The following is a 21528-nucleotide window of genomic DNA, read 5'->3' as shown; positions in this document are numbered from 1 at the left end:
GGTATGCATAAACGAAACTGGATAAACTTTGGCATTCAATTCGAATTTCAACTTGAGCAATTTTTTTAAATTTGTTGCCAATTTTTGGGAAAAAAATTCATTTAAAAAAGCTTCGGCCAAAATAATTTTTAATTTTTCTCCATTTCATAAAAAAATAAAATAATAATAAAAAAAAAACATTTTACAGCCAAAACACCAGTGAAGTACCCACCTTTACATTATAACTGATACTATAAGAGCAGCATAAGATCGAGATTTGGGGAAGGGAGAGGTAAATGTTATAGAAGAATTTAGGCAGGTGTCTTCCAACGCATTATAATTTCCTCCTCTGGGCCCATTGATTTATTTTCTACAGTATGTCCTGTTTATCAATAAACTCAGTCACGTCTGCAATACAGACATAAACAGAAATACAGTAGTGCCAAACAATGCACTATGGCTAAGAAACTTCCATTGACTAAATTGGCAGTTTCTCTGTAATTGTGCCCTAATCAGCACTGCTCTTTTGGCTAACAATCTAGTCACCCTACTATAGTTAGTACAAAGCACTCTAAATAGTCACTAGAAACCTCAGTTAACTATCAATTCCTGCTTTCTATGTGCCAAATATCTTACCAAGTAGCATCAGGCTAATTGACATTAAAATCAGCTCTAATTGGATCTGATTCAACAGACTTGGCTCTTAGTAAAAACTTGTCTCAAGATTTAGTGAAGTGGAAAGCTGATGCTGGCAGAAGGGAGCGAGAAACGATGTGGTATCCTCTGTCAGAAAAGGGAGTTGTAAAGTAATTGGCCTCTGGAGAATGGTTCCAGATTCCTGTTTGAGTAAAATGTATATTTTCCTTCATTATATACCCACTCTATATGCATGGATGGCATAGGCAATTTTCAGTAGAGCATTATTCCTGCAGAACTCTAAATCACACTTTCCAATGCAATTACTTAATTATTTCAAACCATAGGTGAAACCGATGCGATGTTTAGCTTGTGCATTTTGATACATATAGTTTTATTTTTTAACTAGACCCCTGGATTGCATTAAGGCAAATGAGTTGAGGTTGTTTTGAGAAGTAAAGCACAAGCAGATTACTTGAATTAGCCATAAAGTGTTTTGCCGGAGCTGGAAGCTCTTATGAAGTTGTACCAATCTTGTACCAATCATTGATGCCGGGTATCATTTAGTGTCCTTTGTTACAGCACCGCTGAATAAATATGAGCCATTTTCTCCAAAGCCCTTCTCTTGTAACAATCTCAGAATTATTGTTCCTCATTGCAGCCCTGTGAGACATTTCTGCAGCCATACAGTTACAGTGATAAAGGCATTGGCCAGTATTTCATGAAATGGGCATTAGATAACCAAGGATGGGTGACCATGCAAGAAGCCAAAAAGCTTGGAACACAAATTATACAAAAGGTAGATGGATTTTCCCCTATTTCCATTGTTTCAGGTAAAATATGTGAGAGATTTTACCTATGCTACGTTGTCGAAGAAATACAAACACATCTGACCAAACTAAAAATATGGTTATAACAAGCAAATTGCATTTCTAAATATTGTTTACTGAATGCATATTTCCATAATTTAGATTTTAAAAAATCAACAATTTCAGATTAGCTTTGTTGTATTTATGAGATTCATCATTATGTTTTATAAGTGGTAACTATATTTCACGTGCGAGAAGGCCAACTTTATCTAAGTAAAGTTTAGGGCCTTATTTAATGTTTTCATACAGTGCATTCGACTAAAAACTGCCATTGACTCTAACTACAGCTGTTGCCGATTATTGTGGTTGCTACTGAACATATTGAACCAGGCTCTTAAAGCAGTAGAACAGGCTGCATTGTGTTTTAATATATATATATATATATATATATATATATATATATATATATATATATATATATATTTTTTTTTTTATTTATTTATTTTTTTAAATTACAGGAATGAAGCAGGGGGTCTCCAGAGCTGAACAGCTTCCAGAGATACTTACTTTCATAGTGGTGTTGATATCTACAGCCAGGGAACTCTGCTCCTAACATAATTGCGTCTTTAAATGTCCCATGCCACTTGGGCCAATAGGAAGCCGTGATGTCATTTGTTGTGGCTTCCAATTGGCCAGCATAACTGGGGCATTTAAACAGCACCGGGATACTGGTATTACCCCTAAGGCTTTGCCTATAGTGCCGGTGACGGCGACACAATGGGTGACGTCACCCGTCGCCGTCGCCACCGGCGAAAGTTATGTTTCGCCGGTCGGCGGCATCGCGGGATTCCCACAATTTGATTTGTTAAAGGGCCATCACGTGACGCGACGGGCCTTGAAAAATCAAATTTTGCCGGCGGCGGGTTTTCGAGACGGCGACGTCGCTCCGTTGCTTGTCGCGTCACGTGCACTATAAGCGCACGCGGCGGCGGCAATGCTTTTGTTTTGGGGCGAATTTGCGTCGCCGTCGCCGGCACTATAAGCACGGCCTTATGGAGATAAGTATCTCTGGAAGCAGAGGGTCACCGCAGCTGGAATGAACACAGTTCAGCTCCAGAGACCCCCTGCTGGTAATGGTCTTAACAACCCTCCCAAGATGAAAAAATGCCAAAGAGTAAAATAAAAAATGTTCATGGAAAATTAGAGTAAAGTAAGCAAATCCAAAATCTAACAAAGGTTTACAAAACTACTGAAAAGTGGAATGTCATCTCAAAATAAAGTCACCTTTTCCAGAACCTGAGCAACTAAACTGTACACATCTTCTGAAAAGAATGGATGGCTGATAAAGCACATCTCTTTACTTAAACTAAAAATCTATCATCTGTAAATGGAGTTCAAGTGATTCGGAATCCATGTTGTCTGTTAGAATCAATTTCCCCCCCAGACTCTAAGCTGAGAGATTATGTAATATACGAAAAACACATTTAAGAGAAATAATTGATTTGTAGGACAGTTAGAAGAAGTGAATTGTTTATAGTATATTTTGGGTACAATATGAAGTCTGCCAAGGCTAAGATAAGAGTATAGGCTTTGTGCCCAGACTTTTCTAAGGATTGTTTAATTGTATTATTGTTTCATGCTAACAAGCTATGCATAGGTTAAATTAATAGCTAGGATTTACTATATGAATCTGTTTTTAGAGAACATACGTCAGAACGTAAAGAATGAACGAACCAACAATACCATTGCACAACCAAGAATGTTACGTTCTCCCTCCATAGTATGTTATAGTTTAGCCTGTACCAGTAGATGAAGTCTATTGTTATTTTGTCACGATAAATGAATGAACTGTCAAGACATTTGTTTTCTGATAATTCATTTGATATTGGATAAGGGGAAACGCAGGATTACAAACATAAGGAACTTTCATCTTCACAAGAATATCATCATCTTTGATCAATCTGTCATAATATTATTTTCATAAGCAATCATTATGTACAGCAAAAGTCTTTGAACATAGAAATGTGCAGCAAGTTTTCATTTATAGGTGTCCAACTTTTCCCATGAGATGTCTAAAACTGATGGCCATGCCTTTGGCATACATATCCCAAGGGTTATACTTTCATTGTTCCAAACACCTGTCCATTTCAACATTTCATTTTCCCAACCTTTGTACCACAAATTCATTGAGTATAAAGATGTGTAATATATAACGTCATTTTATTCTTACATATCATCACACACTATAATACCAGTGCTTCACTAACCCTCAATTGATAATATTTAAAGATACTCTTGATAAAGCACTTTGAGGAATGGATTTTCTGATTTTATTTATTTTTAACTGGCAGTGGAGTCTGTTTATCAAATAATGAATGGCCATTAGCTGTTAAATCCACGCAAAAACATCAACTGCTTCTCTTAGCATCAATGTTTCAAGTACTTTATGCTGCATTTAGCTGGCGCTCATGTCAACAGAATGAGCTAAGGAGTTGTTAGTCACAAAACATGTAGAAATAACTCTGGGGACAGTGAAAATGGGAACGATTAGGTCATCTGAGGAGATGTTCTGCTACTGCCAATATGTAAAAGCAGAGTTGTATGCTTTGTAAAGAGATATATTCTTTCAGCCTTACCTAGATTATTGCTCTAAAAAAATTCCAGCTGTAAAACAATAGTTATGCATCAACCCAGACTCAGAAAAACATTTGTGATGGGCAACTTTATTAGAATACAGGAAAAAATACAAAATGTACAGCAAGGAAACTTTTTGGCAAGGGGCATAAACTGCAAAGGATTTTGGATAGAATTCTAGAGCTATTTAAAAGAACTACTACAGTATATCTAAAGTATAATGTATTGTTTTACAATATACTACTACAGTTAATATTTATTATATTTGTCATGATAATATCATGAGATATTAAGTATTTTAATCAATTTGGCACATGAGAGGTTAAAGTTGGATACAAATCATCTTAAAAATACAAGAATGGTTTTATGGCCTTTTAAAGATCAGGCCTAGTTTTAAGTGCTGATCTATAGATACCGGATATCTGGTTTTGCAAGTGGGGGGATTGAAATATCGCTTCAATGACACTAGACTAAACAGGACTCTTTTAAATGTACCTTGAAAGGCATACTTTGAGGTCATCTTGGCCTCACCCCCTGATACCCCGCAGAATCCCTCAAAAGTTTGAGTAAAGTTATTAAATATGATAATCCGGGGCCTGACCGCACTTTGCAAGAATAACAAATATATATTTGTAACAGTTGCTATTTCACGAATCAAATTATACCAAAAAACAGGGTTTTCTATGTATAATCTCTATCTGTTTCCCCTGCAAAAATAAACATTCCATTGTCATATTTTATATTCAGTCACGTATCTTAAATACACAGGTGCAACAGTGGAGATGGCGTCCGTCCAAGTATTATAGAAACAAAGTTATAGTTTAAACGTCCAAAGAAAAGTTTTTGTTTTTCTTAGTCGTAAATTTATCAGCCAGAGCTGATTGATGAAAGGGAATTTAGAATATAAAACCCTACATTTTTATTATGAGATAGATTGCAACCAGGTGTCTGATGTCAACAAGACACGTGAAGTCTCATACGTTTAAACTTAAGACCTTTGCGAAAAAGAAACATTATACATGTTTAGTGGTAACGTATAGGAATTCTTTGTCTATCCTTATTCTATTGATGACATTGTCTGCATTTATTATAACTTTATGTACTTGTAATAAAAAAAATTTGCCCTAATTGCTGTAATAAGCACTCTCAAACATGCTCTCTAGCTACGACTGTACATATATTGGGGAAGAAAAGCAAAATACTGCTGCCTTAAGGAGAGAAAAAGCTGCCCCCACAGAACTTCTTGCTGCTGTGGGATCCTGACCGCTGGTTTCTCCGGCACTGCGAACACTGAAACTGGCTATATCTTTATATAAAGGAATGCCTTTCTTTCTCTCCCACTCTAGGTATGACCTAATTAGCATAATGTTAATTCCCCACATTAACCTTAATGGACTTTAGTGGATATGTGCTTTTAGGGGTTATGTATCTCTTTTCAGGAGAAAACAGGACTTAATGTTACGTTGTTAGCCTTTGAAGACATGCTGTAAGGCAGGGGTGCGCAAACGATTTGAACTATACTCTCCCTCCCCATGCTTGCACCCACTAGCTCTTTTGCCGGTATCAAATGACGCAGTGGGGTCATGTGATGTTGTCACATGACCCCGCAGCGTCATTTGACGCCGCATTCCCATGGTGATGTGTCACACCAAGCCTCTGAATCCCGGTAAGTGAAGTTGCAGGGGCCTCACGCAATCCAGCGATATTTCATTGAAATGCCTTGGGGAAGAGCACAGGGCCTCTGCAACTGCTCGCACCCCCTCCCAGAAAAATCACACGCCCACCCCCCCCCCCAGTTTGAGCACCCCTGCTGTAAGGTATAATGTGACTAACTTAGGTTAGCTTCACATTGTCACTTAATGGACCTTTGTGGATCTAGCCCTAAGTATCAGTATCAAACATTTACTAAGGAACTGTATGGCTTGCACCCTGTGATGTTAGGGACAGCCTGAATCAGTATATTAAAGGTTAAGCCCGCTGGTTGTCCCTGTTAAGATGGTGACCCAGGTATTGGGTCAGAATAGGCATTTTCCTATAGACAAAATGGCCATCAGCACTGTTAATACAGTATGTGTTCCTCTGTTAGCCATCTGTAGAAACAGTTTATTTAGTGTTTGTGATTCCCTGTGTTTTTCTGTGGGATTTATTGTATGCTAGGCCCGTGATTCAATTAGCAAGGATACTATACTATGAATCCAGTCACTATCCATTTTATTGGGCCATGTGCAGTATTGTGGGAAAAAGGCTAGTTTGACTGGGGCACACCTGCCTGCAGGGAGAGAACACACTGTAGGGTTGGAGTATTGTCCTCTCCCCAGCAGTGAGGTATATGCTGGAACTGGGGCGCAATGCTTTTGGCTCAAACCCTATTGGCCAGTTCATATTTCCCTTTCCCTGAGGCCCCAACTCTTGGGGCCGTCCTAAGCCCCCAGTCCTGATTGGTCATCCAGGATGAGCCCTCATCCTCTGATGGTCTCAATCAGCGAAAAGATTGTCTTTGCTGATTGGTTGGCACCTAGTTTTCAATGCTTTCAGATTGAGGCCAGGGATCTATGTAAGCCCATGCTGATCAGAGTTCCACAGTAATTCGTGGTTAGTCTCAATGTCAAGAGACCAGCTGGAAATACGAATAGTGGCCCGAGGCAGTGATCCCTTTTAACTGGGATATCCTGAGATGGACAAATCATTGAGATATCCTGGGTAAACTCGCTCCAGCAGGGCCCAGCACCTAGTAAGCTAGGAGTCCCCCATTTCCCCCTGTCTTTGTAAGTTGTAGCCGTGATTTTCATCTATGTTGCTACCTGTTGGCTTTTGGCCGAAATACACCTTGTTTATTTAACCTCATCATTCTGTCTGGTGCTTGCAATCGTGGTGTAAATTGTCAGCTCTACCCTGATACACCCCATCAACTACATTCTCTTAGTGCTACAAAGCTCGTCAGCAGGAGAAGACAGAGCATGGTTAATGTTACTCATTTAAAAAAAAGTAACCACTAATAAAGCTTTAATGAGTGGGAGGCTCATAAGTTTATTTCTAATTTTAGATATTGATTTTATCATTCAGGTGCTTATCTGCAAGAAATTACAGAATCATATAATACATTGTGCTCTTAGATAATGGTTTATATTTACAATGAGTTGCTATTCTATAGGAGACCTTCTGGTACCAGAAAATACAGTAATAATATATGCTATTCATGTGAATGGACCAGGAGGTGTTTTATATAATATCACGCTTTGGTAAATATAGTCCAAAATCTTGTAAATGTAGATATTTATGACCAGCTGGACAGTATTGCTAAAAATACTGTTTGTTTTGTAAATAGTTATGTTCTGCTCCCTTTCTTAGACTCAATAGATGTAGAGGGTTATACCTCCCGACATGACTGTATATTACAGTATTTCCTGCCTTTGTATGTAATATAATCGTACCCACGGGCATGAATTTTCAATCTACTAGTTATGCCTCATTGATTAAAGAAATTAAAATGTAAGTCAGCGCAATAAAAATATTTGGACTAATTGTGATCTACTTAAATAGGGTGGTAAAAGTTTTAAACATTTGAAGAAAAAATATTTTCTCATTTACAATCCTTTTTATCTTATTTTGTAGTTTGTTTTCTAACTGAATAATGCTATTGTTCACATCCTAATGAACAGAAATTAGGTCCAAATTACAGATGCAGCCACGAGAATTAGAACACTTGTACCTGGGTAGATTCTGGGGCAGTCTCATTGTAAATGCTGCAACATTTCTGTGAGATTCTTAATGGCCCATCGGATTAACACAGCGGGGGGGTCAAACTGAATGGGACTGCAGGGACACCTCCTGTGTTAATCCGATGGGCCATTAAGAATCTCACAGAAATGTTGAGGCAATGTTGCAGCATTTACAATGAGACTGCCCCAGAATTTCCAAGGCAAGTGTTCTAATACTCGTGGCTGCATCTGTACATAATTTCATGATAGAGTAAAGTGTGCCAAAAGTGTCTTATGCTACTGTAACCCACTTTGCCCCGTGTCTAGGGTGACTATGTGCAGTGCTTTACCTGATGGCTCACAGGAGGCCTGATCTTCCTCTGCAGGGAATGTTGGTGTATGTAACATGTATGCTAACAGTGCCTCCACCTAAGAAGGATCCTCACAAAGTGGGATAGCCCCTCCCAAGACAATATACCCAGTAATACACACAAGAGTATGATACAACAATATTTACTGGACACATACTTATAACACAAAGAATGCAATACAACCACACCATACATATGTACATAGACCCACAGAGTATCTCCACAGTACTTGAATGCAGGGGCACCAGTGTCCCAGTGTCCAACCCACAATTGTCACTCCCACCACAAGTGTGTGTGACAGCGCTGCCCACAGTAGGTGTGTTATCGTTGGTGCACTTGTTGGGATGTGATACCTGCCAGGTGCTCCGGTACCACTAACTGATGAAAGGGGCCTGTATGGTCCCACACCGTCGCTGTCAGCGATGGTGTCCACCTCATCATGGAGTGGCCTCCCACTGGAGTGTCCCACCATGAAGATAGTCTCTTTGTCTTGTTGAAGTGGTCTGGTCCCAGACCACAAGCTACAAGGCTCTGGACTGCATCAGCTGTGTCCCTGACACAGTGCAGTATGGTAATCTCACTATAGACAGCTACTGAGGAAAGTGTCCCTGACTATGGGCCTTCCCTACAGCAGCCACAACCTAATGTGAGCTGGGGTCTAGCTAAGGCCTATAAGGGGGTCTCTGGCCTAATTCAAGGCCACTGACACCCTGAACACAACCTCACCCTTCTGTGTCCCAGCTCGGATTGGCATGGCTCTTAGATTCGCGCAAAACCTAACTCCAAGCTGGCCGTGATCCTGGCAGCCCTATTGGCTGCTCGCGCCCATTTAATCACACCCCCTGAGGCTGCTGGAGGTTGTAGTCCCCCTGCGGAGCTGCTCTGTAATAGCCGCCGCTATATGGTGCTAGTGTGCATGCGCAAAACTTACTGTGCATGCGTGGCTATCAACAAGATGGCGGCGCCCTGCGATGGGATTCACCGTGGACCTCCGGCAACCCACTCGCCCCCTCTTGACCAACCGGCAACTCTCCCCAACTCCAGTGTAGGTAAGGGGAACCCAGAGGGAGACCTGGCCACATTACCATTGGATGAATATTCACACAACAGCTTGATTTGCCATGCACAAGTAAACTGACACAGCAGATGAAAAAAACTATAATTTACAAAAATGCATATCTGAGACTTAAATCTTGCTCTCTGACATGAAGCACATGCATTATATTATTATAGCCAGATGCAGCCATGTGTTGAAAAATGCCCCAGCATATGACTAGCATTTATAAATACATAATGATATCACATAATGAAGTAGTACTAAGCTTTAAGGCACCTCATAGCAGATTTATTTAAAGGGCCACAAGGATTCCTTGAGTCTTAAGCAGTGTTTACAAAATTTGGGCCACACAGAGGTACCAGAGCAGGAAGACATAAGTGAATTCAAGGGAAGGGGGGGGGGGGAATACATGTCCCCGTGAACTCCTGTGAATTGTTCAAGACATTAGATTGGGAAGCAAAAGGGATCAATGGTGAATATTTGAGTCACCTACGATTTGCAGTTATTTTTGCCACAAGTTCAGAAGATCTCCAGCAACAAATTGGAGACATTGTCTACCTTGGCCAGGAAATAACAATGGATGGGAACCTTTTATATTAAATAAATAGGAGAAGGAACATGGAATGGAGCTTATTTGGAAGAAACAAAACAATATTTCAAGGGAACCTGCCACTGTGTCTCACATATACATATAATAACCTTAAATATATTCAATACATGGTAATTAAATAAAATTATATGTAATATGTATTTTTATATTTCATATAAATAATTATGAAATTCACATATTCTGAATATTCAAAACCAGAACCATCCCTGACAACATTTCTGAGGCCGAACCAAAACACAGAATCAAGGCCACATCTCTAGTTGCAGACGTCATTGACCTCTTTGGCTTTTTATGACAGGTTATGTTGCAATATTCTCCTTTAACATTACCATTGAATGCTATGGAAACTCTGTGATGATTCACATTATAATGGGATGTGTTGTGTTATCTGGCGAGGGACAACGCACTACGACCCACCTTTACTAAGGAGTGATCTGCCACAGAAAAATTCCAGCACCGGAAGACACCTTAAAGCCCATTGATTTGAATAGGCTGTATGGTGTTTTCTAGTGCAGGAATGTGCCTTGCAGCAGAAAGCTGCTTAGTACTCTAAATATAGCCCTACACCTGTAATCTCTATAATCCATGTCTTTAGGGATTAATCTACAAGGATCGCTGGAAAATTGCACAATATTTACCTGTGACTTGGGCATTCCTTTTTAGAACACTGCCACACAACGTGAAATAAATGGCACATTTATAATACTGCAGTGCTTTTTGTTAGTTGAACAATAAAGAGTTCAAAAGTAAAAAAAAATCTGTGGCATATACAGATGTAGCAGACATTATTGTACCCACTGGTGCAATCATGCATTTGCACCACCCCTTTCTTACATCCAGCAAATGCAGACCGTGTCTACTCCCTCTGGTGCTTTGAGTATGTGCTGCTGCAATGCATCACCGGGAGCATTAACGCCTGCTACTGTACATCTGTAGGCCGTTTTCACCATTTTCGAACTTAAACAAATAAATAATAAAAATGTTAAGCCAACAATAAATGCAGAGAGAGAGTCCCAAGCGCACTCACATCCAGGTGGTATATATGGGGGAAAAAAGAGACGAAAAAAATCGAAAATAGTATAGTATTGTGGATAAAATAGTATCATTCCAGTATCTGCATTTATCCACATACATGGTCTTGGATCAAACCTACCCTTCTGCTGCACCCATCCTAGGACATTATATACATCTACGTAATATTTTGGTCTTATTATGTGATTTTTTTTATTACAGTATTTGTTGCGCTCGATTCTTTGTCTTTATTCATTAAGCCAACAATAACCCTTATGAACTTATTTCTGATGAATCAAGCGTTACACTCTGTATATAATAAAAATGTGGTAATCATGCTTTGCAGAAGTGCTAATTTTCCCCCTTACATGTCTCCATTTTTTCAAAGCATGCATATGTCTGAAAATGTACATTGTTGATAGTTATATCAAGCTACTACCAATCAAAAAAAGTGTGTGTGCCCCGAGCACGCACATTTTAAGTGAAACTTCTTTGTCTTTGGTCACAGAAATTGTATTTGTGATGGTGATGTTTTTAATTAAAAATCAAAACACAATTTCAGTTCCAAAACACAAAGAAGTTTGACCGCGTGTTTTAGCTATTTGCACGTCTATATTTAGAGTAACTGAATTTGTCTGTGTGTGTCTGTGTTAGTGTGTGTGTCTCTCTCTCTCTGTGGTCTTTATGTGTCTCTCTCTGTGTCCTGCCCCTCCTCTCTCCTTGTAATAGAAGACAGAAATGGCAGAGCACAACCGGAATCATCCCAAAAAGAGAATTAGGAGGAAAGTGCGTTATCCATAAAAAGATTTAATAGTCACGGAAGGAAAAAAGGCAAGGCATTACCCTACCAACATGGTTCGTGCTACGCAGATGCCTTGATAAAGTGCTCTGTGTAGTACGAAACATGTTGGTAGGGTAATGCCTTGCCTTTTTTCCTTCCGTGACTATTAAATCTTTTTATGTGTAGCGGTCATGTAAAATGGCTACAGTCATCTCTCCTGCTGACAGTAAGGCCTGGTAAGTTGTGGGCATGCCAGCAGTAATTATGGAGGTTTGCCCTCACACCCTGGTGGGGTGCCCTGTGTATGGATGGGAGTGGTCACATGCTCTGACTCCATGGTTAGTGATGTCAGAGGTGTGTCAGCTTCCAGAGTGTACATAAGGCACAGCACTGTGTCTAAAAGTTAGTTCTGCCAGAGTTTCTATCTGAGTCCTGAGTTCTGTAGGAGTTCTGAATAGTCTGCGAGAGTTATGTTATAATAGCTGAACAGGAAGACTGTGTCCAGGGACCTGGCACAGGGTAAAGACATCCCGGCTGGGATAGGGAATCCCTATTAAAGGAGAATTACACCTTTCAAAGGGAAGCACTGAGGGACAATGAGTGGCTAGAGAAACTACTGCGAGGGGCAGTTAGCCCACCTCAACCAATAAAGATGCTCTTAATCACAAACCCTCTCGTGTACATGTGTGGAGTGAATGTACAGAGAGGAGCACCACAGAGGAGTTCCTCGCCAGGACCATCCCCAAGTGACCGAAGGGACCCTGATGAGGTGGAGGCGCTGCACTGGAACTAGGTAGGACTCAGCACACTACCTCAGCTGCCTGTCTGGACGGGTTCTCCCCACACACCATCATGCGGGAGACTCAGGAGTCCTGTTGCCAACAGGTGCACCACCAGACACTACCACACTGTAATTGGGACCGGTTAGACCACAGGGGCCAATGTGAGATTGGGTGGGTCAGGCCGGGCCAGAAATACCGTTACATATGGATAACGCACTTTCCTCCTAATTCTCTTTTTTGGATGATTCCGGTTGTGCTCTGCCATTTCTCTCTTTCATTGTATTCTATCTCCAAGGACGGAGGCACACCTAGAAGGTTTGATGGGATCAACATGGACGCTGCAGCGGATTCGTGAGTTTTCTTGCTTGCTACATGGTCATATTATTCTACAAAGGGATTAGGGTACTGTTTATTGGGGTGATCATTAGCCTTTGGGTTCCTGGACAATTTGAGTGCCATCTATGCTGGTTTACCAACTAGGATACCACGCCCAGTACCCCCCTACAATCAAGATTACATCCCAGACATCATATAGGATTCATCATCTTTATACTATTATCATAACAGCTGTACACAGTTCTTAGCACCACGCATTATACTCCCCTCCTCTCTCCTGACTCCCCCCACCCCGGCGGAGCTGCGGACACGGGGGGTCTCTGTATGAGTCTCTCCCCCGGAGGAGCTGTGGGCTGTGTCCTGCTGCCAGCCCCCCGGTGGAGGTACAGGGACATGGGGGGTGCGCAGCAGCTCACTGGGGGGGAGATAGACATATTACTCGAGGGCAGTGTTCGGCGCATAACTGGGTGTGTGTGTCAGTCAGTGTATGTGTGTGTCTGTGTGTCTGTGTGTCAGTCATTGTGTGTATGTGTGTGTCAGTCAGTGTGTGTGTGTATGTGTCAGTCAGAGTCTCCCTGTCTCTCTGTCTCTCTGTCTCTGTCCTGCCCCCCCTCTCTCCTGACTCACCCACCCCCGGCGAAGCTGCAGACACAGGAGCTCTGTCTGAGTCTCCTGAGCATACCCCCCGCAGAGGTACACGACCGGAGCAGCCCCCACTCTCTCCCCGGCAGAGCTGCGGACACGGCTGTGTGTCCTGCTGCAGCCAGCCCCCCAGCGGAGGTACGGGGCCACGGGGGGGGAGTACTGAAGGGCATGGTAATGCGCGTCTGTGCGCGCGTGCAGTGCTCTTCCTCCCCCCCTCTGGTGGTGCTGCGGGGGATGCAGTGCACTCAACCCCCCCCCCCCTTTACTGGAGCAGGAGCCATGAGAGGCGACATGGCACGGTAACGTGTTTGTGTCTCAGCGGGTATCAGCGGTGACTTCTCCTGCTGGAAGCTGGCACCAGTTGTGGCCTCTTCTGCCAGGAGTGATGTCACTTCCGTCACCACTGACTTCCATCTCAATCAAATGCATTCATGCCGCTAAATAAGTTTCTCTTCAAAATAGTTTGGGATGGATTGATGAAAATTGAATGGCCTGTTGTGTACAGAAAGAACAAAGAAAACCTTTGATATTCTGTACTGCATATTCCCTTTCATAATAGTTATGCTATAAAAAATTGTTTAGTGTTGATTTTGTACCCAATGTAACACACAATGACATGCCATATTATTGTTACTCTTATGATGAACAAGGCTACATTAAGATGTCAAAAATATCACTGTTCACTGTTCATATCATGCATAGTTATATAGTTAAATAATGGATGAGGTTGAAAAAATAAATACGTCCATCAAGTTCGTCCTATGATAAATTTGAATGACAGATACTTTCTCCTATATCTATACTTACAGTATATTGATCCAGAGGAAGGCAAACAAAAAAACCCAGCCAATGATATCTCATAAGGGGAAAAATAAATTCCTTCCTGACTCCAAGAATTGGCAATCAGATTACACCCTGTATCAACATCCTTCCCATGTTTACTCATTTGCTATATCCCTGTCTATCTTTCCTTTCTAAAAAGATGTCCAAGCATTTTTTTGAACAAATCTATTGTATCTGCCATCACACTGTCTATGGGTAATGAATTCCACATTGTAACTGCCCTTACTGTAAAGAAACCTTTCCTTTGTTGCTGGTCAAATCTCCTTTCCTCCAACCTTAAGGGATGACCACATGTCCTTTGTACTGCCCTTGGGATGAATAGTTCTTTTGAAAGCTCTTGTACTGTCCCGAATATATTTGTATATAGTTATCATATCCCCTCTTTGATGCCTTGTTTCTGATGTAAACAAATCAAATTTAGCTAGCCTCTCCTCAAATCAGATTATCCATCCCCTTTATTAATTTGGTGGCTCTTCGCTGCACTCTCTCTAGTTCCAGAATGACTTTTCTAAGGAGTGGTGCCCAAAATTGTACTCCATATTCAAGGTGTGGTCTTACTAAAGGCTTGTAAAGGGGCATAATTATGTTTACTTCCCTTCCATCCATTGCCCGTTTAATGCAAAATAAGATCTTGTTTGCCTTTGCAGCTACTGCCTGACTTTGGGCACTATTGTAATCAATTACTATTAAATTAATCAATTACTACAATTACTATTAAATCTTTCTCCATCACGGATCCCACAAATTTATTCCCATTTCAAGTGTAAGTCGCCTGTTTATTCTTGTTTCCCAAATGCATAACCTACATTTATCTGTAATAAACCTCATCTGCCATTTACCCGCCCAAGCATCTATGTACAGCTTTCTGTTGAACAAATCTATTTCCTTCACTGCACTATATGGAGCCTATTCAATATGATATAAAGCTTAACGATCCTGAGGAAGGGCAGATTGAATAGGGGTCTATATTTCATAGCTTGCAATAAAGGAAAACACATCTTCATTGATTAATCTTTTCTATCCTTTGCATAGTCCAAGCTTTTCTATGTAATTGCATCTTCTTGGCCTTTTCCAATTTAAACCTCCAGAAAAAATGGAGGGTTTGCAGGTACACTGGATTTATGGAATATTAATAAAACAAAAATAAATCCCACTTTAATTTTTCATTGTTATATATGATCCATCCATTCATTTGGTTTCCCCTTTTTCTCATATAACCTGTCAATGCTGTCAAAATCCAAAACCTACGGGAAACTGACATTTTCACTCAATATTTTCTCTATAGAAGGTTTATAGCCACTCTTTTTTTCACTATGAATTATACGGTGCCAGTCATAGATTTAATGTGTGTGTTTTTATAAACTTGCTCCTGTTTGTGTATTCATTTTAATTGAGATTTCTTCAGTCAATTTTAATTTGTGTAAAAAAAAATTCAAAAGGTACCACTGACTGATTTTTTTTTCCAGACGCAGTTTACATCGTGCAGTCAATCTCAGTATTAATGTGCTGTCTTCCCCCAACTTGCTAGGCTGTAAACTATTCAAGACAGGGACCCATCTGACAATCAAACGTAAGTCATGAACTCCCAACTATGTACTGATATTGAACGCTTTTATTAGCAATGTTTGTACTTATATTGTAGTGAGCCCCATGCACTATATAATGAGTAATTACTATTATTAAATTGTGTTTCCTGCATGGCTAAAACGCATAAAAATTGACCTTTCTGATAAAGTAGTATAAAATATATCACTATAATATAAAGTGGTATAAAATATCCCCAAAAGAGCCATTGTCAAATCATTACCTTAGAAGAAACATGCAAATACTCTTTTAACAAGAGCCTGTCAACAGTGCAATGCTCCTTTGAGTTTAATTTAATTTTTACTGTATCAACATCAGAACAGCTCATCTTTCTGAAGATGTACACTACATCGCAAACTTTTTTGTCTCTTGGCTAGTTGGATGCATTCGAGGTAACGAGAATTGACAGTGCATTGCCTTTCAGCAGTTTATGTAGGTTTTCATAGGGCTTAGCTTGGACGAAACACATTTTCTTTTCCTGCTTATTCTCTATGGCCTTTTCCTGAACCTTATATAGGTATATGTAGAAAGTTTTTGGATCTAACGTCCATGAAGTATACTTTGTTTCCATTGAACCCACTATTTTTTTTTCAGGCAACCCCTCACACAAACCTGGTCAACTCTAAGAATATTCACTGTTATTTTAGGCCACTTGCTACGGATTATCAGTCCCGTTATTCATGCAAGATTTTATTGTTATGCTTTAACGACGTGATTTATCACAGCTGCAAACGGAGACAATGCTACTTGAAAAAAAAATCAAAACACCATGTTTATTAAGAAGCTATTACATTTTAATGACATTTCTATTTTATAAATATACTGTACATTGTCCACCAGTTTTGCATCACTTGTGCAGTCAGAATATTTGAACCAGGACACAGAAGACCCTGCACACCAGTGGAAGCAAAATACAATGATATACTGTATTACAATGAAAATAGAGTACACAATGGTACAATGTAGAAAAAGATTCATGCCACAAGGTAAATATCATTAGACAATTGAGAAAAAAATTAGAAACAAACAAAGTTGCAACATACCCTTGGGGTGGGCGGACCGGCATAATATTTTGTGGTGTAGCCCCTTCGTCAGATATCACCCCACACAATGTGATCCTACTAAGCGCAGTTTTGATTCTAGTCCGTATAGGAAGCATACACCAACAAAGACACCTTCCACCTCTTCCTGACGTCATCACACAGGCTCGTCCGCCCCTATGATGTCATCACATTACAATATTTGATAAATAACCCTAGAAACACTCAGTGTAGTAGCCCTAGTAGTCCTGGAGTGTGGATTTGTTGTAGATTGTATTACTTTTTAATGGGAAAACATGAGAATTCTTTAGTGAGTACAAAATTCACAGGTTTATTCTATACTATATATACATGAAAACAACCTTGGCTTTCACAAAATATCCATACTCGGATACAGACCCCACCTGGGAGGCCAATTGTCTCTAGTATTGGATCTTTGGGAGATGGTGTTTCCAGATATGTAGATTATTATCTACAAAATTTTGTAAAACAACTTCCCTCCTACATTAGAGACAGTAGTGACCTCTTGGAACAGCTTGATACTGTTACGTGGCAGAGTGGCTTTATATGGGTTACGATGGACATAACATCCCTGTATACAATCATTGACCACCAACAGGGGATGGCAGCTGTCAGACTTTTTCTTGAGCACTCCAATTTGTCACTGGTTCAAAGCACGTTTATTATGAGTTGTATTCACTTTCTCCTCACTCATAATTATTTTATGTTTGATAGGGTTTTCTATCTCCAAACACGTGGTACTGCAATGGGCACCAGTTTTTCCCCCTCCTACGCAAACCTGTTTCTAGGTTGGTGGGAGTCGGACCACGTGTTTGGCGATAGAAACCCCTTTCGACAATTTATCACATTTTATAAGCGTTATATAGATGACCTTATATTTATTTGGCACGGGGATGTAGTTTCACTTTTATTATTTATTGATTATTATAATAATTATGACTCTTCCCTTATACTTATAATTTCCATCACATACAATTTCTGGACTTGTTATTATTTATAGATATTAATATGGTTATTAGTTCAGATATTTATAGAAAACCCAATTCACGGAACACTTTACTTAGAGCTGACAGCTGTCATCCCAAGTCCCTTTTAAAAAATATACCAAAGGGACAATTAATTAGACTTAAAAGGATCTGTTCCAATAATGAAGATTTTGTAAAACAGGCAAACGAACTCCTCCTAAGGTTTAAGGATAGAGGTTACTCATCTGTAGACTTGATGAAGTCTTGGGAGGAAGTAAATAACCTTACCAGGGAAGAACTGCTACAAAAACAAAGAAACACACCTCTTAATCAGAAAATGAGGGCTACCAATCAACCCTTATTTATTACACAATATAATACTCAAATAGGTCAGATAAAACATGTTATTAAAAAACACTGGGATATACTGTCAGGAGATCCTCTTTTGAAACGTGTATTTGCGGAGGGTCCCCAGTTTGTGTTTAAGAGGGCCAGAACTATTGCTAACTCAGTTTCCCCTAGCCTTTTTTCTGGTAAATCTAATGTTTCTAGACAGCTACCAAAGGGAAGCTTTAAATGTCTGAAATGTATATCATGTAAATATATGTTCTCCAACTCATCATTCAGGTCGTTTGTCACTGGTTGTGAATTCCCTGTTGCGTCTTTCATCAATTGCGATACCACATTCGTAGTTTATATCTTAAACTGCGGATGTGGTAAACAATATGTGGGCCGTACTACACGTGCCCTGAAGGTACGCATCAGGGAACATATGGGACTCATTAAAAAAGGAGATCTCATTCACCCAGTGTCATTACATTTTACAAACTGTGTAAAGGGTAGCATTGATGCCCTCACGTATATGGGGATAGAGCATGTGCCTATGCCAGTCAGAGGCGGCAACAGGGTAGAACTTCTAGATAAGCGAGAGCTTTATTGGATATTTACATTAAAAACTAGAACTCCCTGTGGCCTGAACTCTGACTGGGACCTGACACCTTTTCTACATTGATCTATTTGTGTGATATGCTATGTCTTTGAGGAATCATGATCAATCTGTGTATATATATTTTTTTCAGGATCTAGAAAATAAGATTCCCCTAATCTACTATACATTTGTCCTTATCTGTACCCCATGAGGTTACAACTGATTTGTTTCAAAGATTTTTAAGTTATTAAATCTCTACAATCATGTCCTAGGTATACACCCTGCCTTATGGTCTATTATGGCTTAGTTTAATATTATGGTACAAATCAATTTATGAATGTTTCATTAAATTTTGTGGTATAACTTAAATTTTGACCATATTTAAAGTCACTTCCGAATATACTACATTATACTTTTTCACTAGTCAAACGGATAAAAAATCTCTGTATGTGTTTTTCAAAGTGTAGTTACATTAACTTTACTTATAATTTCTATTTACATATACAATAATTAGTTTACCAACTGATCTATCCGTTTGTTTAGGTATGTCTTCCCTGGTTGTTTTTATTAGAAATATACATCCTTTTTTTTATATTTCTTTTTATTTTACTCCTTGTGTACCCGTTTTTAGTGTTTCTCACTAATAGAAGACATGCCTGGTACTTTCGCCGGTATTTTTAACATTATGAATGTCTGTTGTAACACTGTCAATAAAGTTGGTATATTTTGAAAGTTTTTTTGTACTCCCCCTGTCGCGTGCTGACGTCATCACACCGACGTCGTTCCTGAGAGTTTCAGGAAGTGAATGGCAGTGGATTTTGGCGCGCTTCTGGGGACTACAAAAACGGCTAGGTGAGTACCTTTAGTCACCTTGAAAAAGAGCTTGCGCTCGAAACGCGTTGGTGGGGGGCTCTGTACCCCATAATGCTGTTATATTTTTTCTTGTAGAATTCATTAAACTATTTTTATATGGGAACTAGCTCTCATTGGATTTTCTTTATTCACTTTTTGGATCCTGTGTGTTTGGTACCTGCTTTTTCCCATCTGCATGTTCTCAATGTTATCTTTGAAACTGAATGAGATTATGGTTGATCAGATATCGGTTGTCAAAATAGAATTTGTTTAAAAAAATAAATAGTGGCAAGAAAGGGTTGTAAAGTTAAATAGAACTGTAAATAAACTGAATGGTCTGGCAGAGGGGTTAATAATTAAACTGTGATAGTGCCAATTAGAGCACTAACACACAAAAACTCCCATTAACTTCAGATGCATAGGAAGAGAAATCAGACAGTTTAACATCACTTTGTTCCTTTCACTGAGAAGAAATGAATAAGGGTAGATCATCAGAAGGCCATACATATTTTAACGTTATGTTATCTCAATTTAACGTATCGATATCCATAACTCGTAGTCCCAAAGGTGCTTAGCACGACGATGTCCCCGCATGCCCATTAAAAATAGCAGAATCTATCAATTTGAATGGACATTTGGATTATTTATATACAAATCATACGGTAATGAGCAATTTATGGGCATGTAATATTGAGTGTATAAAGTTTGTGTACAATAATGATTCTACACATACAGTAAGAACAAGAATTTCCAGGAGACAGAAGTTGGAAAATAAAAATGTTATTCCATACATTTGTGTCACTGTGTGCAAAACAAATAATAAAAAAAACAAAGGTAACATGATATAAAAAAAAAGAAATATAACAATATACACAAACAGCAACATGTAACATTTGTACAATTTATTATATCCCATGCCTCTTTTTCGCTTGGTCACTGCCTCCCTCGGGCCATGGGTACGGTCTCTCTCCCGCTGCAAATGTTGAACCCGAGGTAGAGAGGATGTGGCCATCTCCTCTGATGGTGGAGGAGGATGTGCACAGTCAACAATGTTTGAAATTCCTGATGTGGGTCTGGATTCCAGTTATGCACCAGGGGTCGCTTGAAAGGAGGGGGAACGGAAAGTGTCCAGGCCATGTTGCATTGCCCAGGTGAGCAAATTTAGAGATGCTGTCACCTGGGCTAAACTATTAGTGATAACTGTGCTGGCTGATGGTGAGGAGCATTAACTGGCTATAGCACTGGGATACCTGCTATCGTCGTCAGCCAGCTTGCTCCCTTCTTTGAGCATTAATCCCTGCCCTGGCCTCAATATGTGCATGCTGGGCTGAGATGACCAGAATTTCTGCCGGTTGCATTCAATGCAGCTCTTTGGTGATCCAACAATAGCGCAGCATGAGAGACTGAGCTGGGCCGGCTCCATGCTGCAGCCGGAGTGGCAGGATGAGCACCAGTGGGTGCAGTTGTTGGTGGGTGCACCTGGTGGGGTAATCAGTGGTGTTGTGCACCTGGTGGGGTAGCCACTGATTCAGCCTGGTACACAGCCACAGTTGTAGCTGTGGGAGCTGGAGCCACATCTGTGCCCTCCTCTGACGCCCATGAGGAAGATGCCCTTCCTCCTGCCCCATAGCCTGACTCATCGCAGCCACATGGCATTTGTATGATGGTCCTGAAAAAGAAAGACATCAAATAATCAAATACATTCATACACAACATGGGTACATATAAGCACATTTGGATACATTTGCTTTGACCAATCCTTTTTTAACCTGACTATTGATTTATACAACATTTTAGCATTAGAATATAAGAAGGTCCTGAAACACAAAGTGTTGCTAAACTCAAAGCACTAGATTGAGAGCTGAGACATGCTACATGCTCTTTTGTGATGCAATTACATTTAGAGTTACCTCTTCTTTGCAATTATGTCCTAGGCAGTACTGTAA

At 40.0% G+C, this 21528-nt stretch overlaps 2 protein-coding genes and 1 long non-coding RNA gene across 6 annotated transcripts in view; 2 read left to right on the top strand and 1 right to left on the bottom strand.

The window, feature by feature from the left end:
• LOC142463076 (uncharacterized) overlaps positions 1 to 19700 on the top strand; it is a 53002-nt gene extending 33302 nt beyond the window's left edge. Inside the window, exons 2-3 of the long non-coding RNA XR_012787361.1 lie at positions 15659 to 15762; positions 16371 to 19700. This is a non-coding gene — a long non-coding RNA (uncharacterized LOC142463076). The remainder of the gene's footprint in view (positions 1 to 15658; positions 15763 to 16370) is intronic.
• GRIN2A (glutamate ionotropic receptor NMDA type subunit 2A) overlaps positions 1 to 21528 on the top strand; it is a 1360048-nt gene that overhangs the window by 669290 nt on the left and 669230 nt on the right. The gene's annotated exons all lie outside the window — the stretch shown is intronic.
• Positions 1 to 21528, bottom strand: part of LOC142463075 (glutamate receptor ionotropic, NMDA 2A-like) — a 412218-nt gene that overhangs the window by 127105 nt on the left and 263585 nt on the right. The gene's annotated exons all lie outside the window — the stretch shown is intronic.

The sequence above is a fragment of the Ascaphus truei genome, chromosome 11, assembly GCF_040206685.1.
Source record: "Ascaphus truei isolate aAscTru1 chromosome 11, aAscTru1.hap1, whole genome shotgun sequence".
NCBI lineage: Eukaryota > Metazoa > Chordata > Amphibia > Anura > Ascaphidae > Ascaphus > Ascaphus truei.
Note: the sequence above shows the minus strand (reverse complement) of the source record. Positions and strands in the feature narration are given on the sequence as shown.